The sequence below is a fragment of the Taudactylus pleione genome, unplaced genomic scaffold (genome assembly GCF_031769625.1).
Source record: "Taudactylus pleione unplaced genomic scaffold, aTauple2 ptg000201l, whole genome shotgun sequence".
Lineage (NCBI taxonomy): Eukaryota > Metazoa > Chordata > Amphibia > Anura > Myobatrachidae > Taudactylus > Taudactylus pleione.
In genome coordinates, this window is record NW_028284603.1 from 8,450,325 (window position 1) to 8,456,324 (window position 6,000).

The window sequence follows — 6,000 nt, forward strand, 5'->3', positions numbered from 1 at the left end:
TAGCATAGTGTTTAAACAAGCAATTCAGAATAAGCTCTTACGGGGTCGATTCAAATGTTTTAGCGGCGGCTATTTCTTTTGGGTGCCCGTCGGAGCAGTTCAATTGTTGCTCCATGCGGGCGCACATAGCTGCGGCTGCACACATTTCTCCTCGCAGCCTCCCAGGGTGGCGAGCAGAAATGTGTGATAAGTCGTCTAAACCCCGTGCTTTTAGGCGCGGCACAGCACTGGTGCCCCGATTGGAGCTCCATTGGGGGTCCATTGCATTTGGTCGCCCAAAAACATTTGCATCACCCCCTATGGGGGTGATTCAATTCAGCGCGATGTGTATAGCTCCGGGAGGGAGTTCCCTGAGCTATTCAATTGACCGCTGCTAAGTTCGACTAGAGGATTTCTGTTCGCACTCTCCTGAGGTGCAATCAGAAATCTGGCTTAAGTGTCGGCCGCAATGCTGTTTTCTGGTTTAGTGCAGTACTAACAGCCTCACGGCTGGCACTTTAGTTGGAGAATGCCGGTTACAGTGACTAAACACCTAGCTTAAGCTGCAGTAACCGAAATTCTCCAACTTAAGTGGTTCTAGTCGGACTTAACAGCGCAATCAATTGAACAAGCTCCGGGAATTCCTTCCCGGGTACTATTCACCAATGTGCTGAATTGAATCACCCCCTATGTGTCGCCTCTAACAGGGTTATTACTTACTCCAAAAAATACATTTTTATTTTAAAGCAAATCCGCCTGGAGTGCTAAACTGCACAGCACTGAAGAACCCCGTTGGGATTCCAAAGTCGGCTCCTCGTGTCCTTGGACAAATAAATTTTGTGTACCAGGCAACAAAAATTAGATTGTAAACTTGGTTGGGCAAATAAATCGTGTCTCGAAAAATTTTGCATACAGCGAGGTGTAAAATTACATGCGTTATACAAATAATATACAGTTTACTGAAAGATCCCATTAGAATTTTGGTAGATTGACTACTCAATCAGTTAACATTGCCTGCTCCTATGGAGGGACATCACTTCCTTTTAAACAGGATAGCAGAATCTCGCAGCTTCCTAGAGGCTGTTACAGATCATCACAGCTGAATATAGCCCTGACATCTCAGCTAAGTCACGGTGTGGTTCCAAACCCTAGTGCAGTGGCCCGAAATATCTCATGTATTTTCCAAGTACAAGTCATACAAGTGGTAAGTTTAGTCTTCCTACATCAACAACTTGTATCTTAGCTGCGCCTTCTAGGAACTGATCACTGGCCTCTCACCAGTAGGAAACAAAACAAGATATGCATGCTGCATTGTTATGGCTTGTAGTGGCTTATGATCAGTTTAAGTCACTAGCTGAACAGTCCCCGTGGTCTGTGCTCTATACAGTGAGTGAACACAATTATTGTCCTTTAAGCCAAGCACTTGACCAAGCACGAAGCACTCAGATTTGAAATATAAGCTTGTTGAACTACTTTTGAAACTTCTAAATATGTATAATCAATACTTCACATTCAATCAGCTCACGCATGTAAAGTACTAACTTGTATGAATCAATAGCACAGCCAATACACGCTTTTCTTTAGATAATTATAAGGGCTACAGAATTCAGATTTGCACAAGGCACAGTCTACTCTCCAAACCATGATGCATATGTTCGATGCTACTTTGTGAGTTCTTCATTCGAACGATGAAGAGGTTTCTTTGCCAACCCAGCTGTTTTTGAAATACTGTCCAAATTTTGCATAGACCACAAATATGGCACTGCTGAATCTTCCTAAGCAACAATGATCTCAAAGGAGGATCAGAGTACTAGAAAACATCCTGCCTACTTATAATATGAGGTGCAGATAGTATACTGAAAAACTGGATTCATTTTGAATGTCAGCATTACACAGAGGGGCTTATTTGCAGTTTAGCAAAAGACAAGACACATTAAAGAGAGTGAGTGACAACAGGTACCCCACTGAGCCTTCATGTACAGCCCCCACAGCTCCTTCCTACTATATGGTCAGATTTTTTTTAAATAAATTGTAACATGTCTGATGGGGTTATTACATCTTTCTTTTATTACACATATGGGATATAGGTTAAATCCCTGCGGTTTGGATTCTAGCCTTCAGAATGCCGGCACCGGAATGTCGACACCACTCAGAATCCTGGCGCCAGCATCTTGACGGTAAGTAGTGGGGTGAGGTTTAGCCTGCGGGGGGAGGGAGGTTATGTTTAGGGGTACAGTTAGAATACTTATCGGCAGATGTCGGTATCGGAAGTCTGACACACACACACTAATATATATATATATATATATATATATATATATATATATATATATATATACATATACATATACACACACTTCATTCTAGCATCCTGCACCTGTGCAGCTCTTCTTTCCTGCCTGGGGTGTCTCTCTCTGCTCTGGTGCTTCTAGCATACACTGGTCTGTATATCAGAAGTTTGTTGTATCAGCTGAGTATGCTAGAAACAGCAGAGTGCGACAACCCAGGCAGGAAAGAGGAACTGCACGGATTGTGACAGGTGCAGGGTACTAGAATGAACACAAAGTATATGCTTTTACCTTATTACGGAGATTAAGATTAATGTGTGGCCCTTTTTGCAGGTTAGAGTGCTTCAGGTTGCTTTTCACCGATATAGGCACTCACAAGATGAAGTATATTTAGCAAATAAAGAGAAGCATGCAACACGGATAGAATTAAACAACTACATCTTAAATTCTTGAGAGAACCGTGAGGACAAAAAGTGTCTATTCCCTATGCAGGTTCATTAGAAGTCCTTATCATAGAAAACAAGCATTGTTTGAGCTCCCAGTGCCAAAATCCAGGACATTTCTTGGATAACTGTGACACACAGTAGCTATAACACTGAGCCATGCATGCAACGCTCAATATCAACCAAACCTTTTTGGTTACCCATAGGTCAAAAACAGTAGTCATATAGGAGGGTGGGACACACTTAAGGTAAGGAAAATTGTACACAGCAGCTGTATGAATTGAATCTCTCATAGACATAAACAAATAATTTCTACAAATGATTTAAGCAAAATAAGAATATTTTAAAAGACTAACCCAACATATATTTACAGATATAGGGACCATACCGGGGCAATCTGCAGTGAATAGCTTTTTACAAGTTACTGTACTGATGAACTAGTAGAATCTTTCAGGAAACAATTACTAAATTAAAAGTCTCTATTATTATAACATTGTCCTGTGGCAACAAGCAAAGGGGACTTTACTGCGAGAGGAAAGGATGTAAGGAATTAAAGTACAGTTAAAAGAGATAAAGAAGAAAAACATGTTTAGTCCACTGCAAAAATGCTGAGCAATCTTAATGCATGTGTACATGCTACAAACCAGAAAAGCCCTTTCTAGAGCTATTAATAAAACAGTGTAAATACATTTAACAAAGTATGGGAAAACACAAACATTGTGGCTGTCAAGCTAAACATTCCCACCTGTCCTAGTCTTCAACCATCTAGACACTGGGGTGACGGGGAGGCTTTCTGACTAATCACCAAGACACTGGGCCATACTGTGGAAGGCTACACGCTTGTGATTGTCTAGAGAATCTTTACCGGAGACAAAAGGTCCAGGAACACATTGTGGATTTCTGGCCATCTGTCTACAGCTGCAAGATACCCAGAGCTGGTCTGCCTGAGCCTCCAAACATGACATAAAAAAGCAGCACTGTGAGGATGGGCTTTCCTGCCATTCCGGGGAAGGGTATTTTCCTCATCTGATAGCTTGGAGATGGAAGAAATACTTTAAAAAAAAAAAAAAAAATCAGGACAACAGTATAGTAATATACAGCATTTAGATTGTGAAGGTGTACGCTTAAGAGTCACATTAACCCCTGTGCATACAATACAGTTGCACAGTGCAAAACTGATGTTGAAAAAGCTGCATTAACCCTTGCTGTCACCACCCTGCAATCCCAATGACAGGCCAACTACCCTCCCTACCAACATTTTTCCTACAACCAATCCCCCTCCCTGCCCCCACTAAACTGTCCCGGACACACATTCAGCAAAATAGCTTGTTTTTTTTTTTTTTTTAAATACACAAGTTACAAACAGAAAGTAAAGTTTCCAAGCAGTCCACACAGTTCCTGTTCCTACAGATCTGACAGAGGCAGCAACTAGAAGGCAGAAATTGGGCTGAAACTCCAGGGAAGTGCCCAAAGTAGCCAGTGGGTAGCAGCAAGGACCCTGCCATGGTCACACAACTATCACAAATAGTGTCATCTGACAACAACAACTGCACAACTCTTCCCCCTCCCCATTTTCTTCTTTCTGCAATAACTGTCCATTAGGAATGTGGCACCAACAGTGTCTGTAGTGCAGGTGACTTAGATTATCACAACGCTGATTTCCTGTGAAATAAGATGTGTTCTACCCATGGCAGGAGTGACACACAACACTCTGCAGGAAGCCAGCACAGGAGAGCTGTCACCAATGAGTGTGCAGCTCACCCAGCAGTTGTAACAACTCAAATTCTATGCAGCAATTCCTGCAAGTGATGGAACTTTACCCATTCACCAGCGCACCCTCTATGCCAGCAGCACACACTATAATTTATATATATATATCCCTGTCATTCATCACACACAAAATGTTACATGAAATAAAAAAAAAATTTAAAAAAGTCTTAGTCCCCATCTCACAGAAAACAATTAAGAAAAAATGAGGTGACATTAGTTGGACTTACCACATGCAGTTTCACCTGAGGTCCTAAAGCATCAGGATTGTCCCCTCTTCCCCTAATCTAGCACCAGATCCATATGTCGGTCGGGCTGCACGATTAAGCCAGTGCTTTTTGCTGGCTGGAGACGAGAAGCATTATACAATGGAGGAGGAGGAGGAGGAGGTGGGGAGAGAGAGGAGAAGGAGCCACTGGCTGCGAGGCTGCTGCCTGTGCTCCCAGCACTTGCCATGAAACAATATGACGTGAAGTAAAGCTGCTCTTGCAGGCTCCTTGCCCTGTAGCTCACGTCAAAGCTCCTCCTATGTCCCTAGCAGAACTCCCTCCTCTCTCTCTGTCTCCTCACCCTCCCTTCTTTCTGTGCTTCCTCCCTTCCCCCCTCCTCCTCCCAGCCTCTGTTCTGCAGCTCCAGACTATAAGGCTAGCTAGAAAGTACAACCAGCAGCAAACACAACATATAGCACATGCCCCACTTGGAGGGAATGGCCAATTGCACTGAGCTGGGAGGCCCTCTTCACATATCACTTACATGGGTCTTTGTCCCAAGAGATGAAGATATGTTAATGCAAATCTGCTGCAAGGGAGTGAGTGCTGCTGCTGCTGCATCCAGAGGTGCACACTCCATGCTGACCTGTCACATCTCACTCTCCCTGTTCTGGTGCAATGTGTGAGGGGAGGGGAGCAGGGGAAGGAGAAATAGAGAGGTTTATTTTTGCTCTATCAACTTCTCGCCGACTGCTGCTCCCGTTATTCAGCAGCAGAAAGGCAGAGTTTCATTTTTCTTACATTATTCTTTTTTTGTTTTTTTAAGGTGCAGCTTCATAGCCCAATGCACAGTGTCCTCATTATACCCCATCACTGTCACAGGCTGAAAAGAATACCCATTTTAATGAGAAAGTGACTTTTGCTTGTCAGCTACATATATTAAATCAGTGTGGAAAGGCTGTTCCTGAAGGGATGTTCCTGTGGCTGCTGTAATAAGGATCCGCCAGGTGTGCTAGCAGTCTGCAGTATGGGAGTGTGTGACCTTACACAACCCACTTTCCTACTCTATGTACAGGCTCAACTCCAGAACAGCTATTCAATTCAAATAAAGGATAAAACATGCTATATACACATACAGTTTATAGGCTTTTCATTTAAAGAAGTTAGGATACCCAATAATGTATATATAGATATGCAGCATCTGTAAGGTGACAAGCAGAGCAATATATATATATATATATATATATATATATATATATATATATATATTCATACACACACAGTGCATGTGCTATTATATATTTACACACAAAC

The 6,000-nt window shown here is 42.5% G+C and overlaps 1 protein-coding gene across 7 annotated transcripts in view; it reads right to left on the bottom strand.

Annotated features, from left to right (window-relative positions):
* The window catches only part of SERTAD2 (SERTA domain containing 2), an 86,354-nt gene extending 81,082 nt beyond the window's left edge, over window positions 1–5,272 (bottom strand). For 3 of the 7 annotated variants that reach the window (XM_088477242.1, XM_088477236.1, XM_088477237.1), the window contains exon 1: window positions 4,708–5,067. The gene's annotated coding sequence lies outside the window, so the exon portion shown is untranslated. The other 4 variants (XM_088477240.1, XM_088477238.1, XM_088477241.1 and 1 more) reach the window with 4 other exon arrangements.
* Window positions 5,273–6,000: the final 728 nt, after the last annotated feature.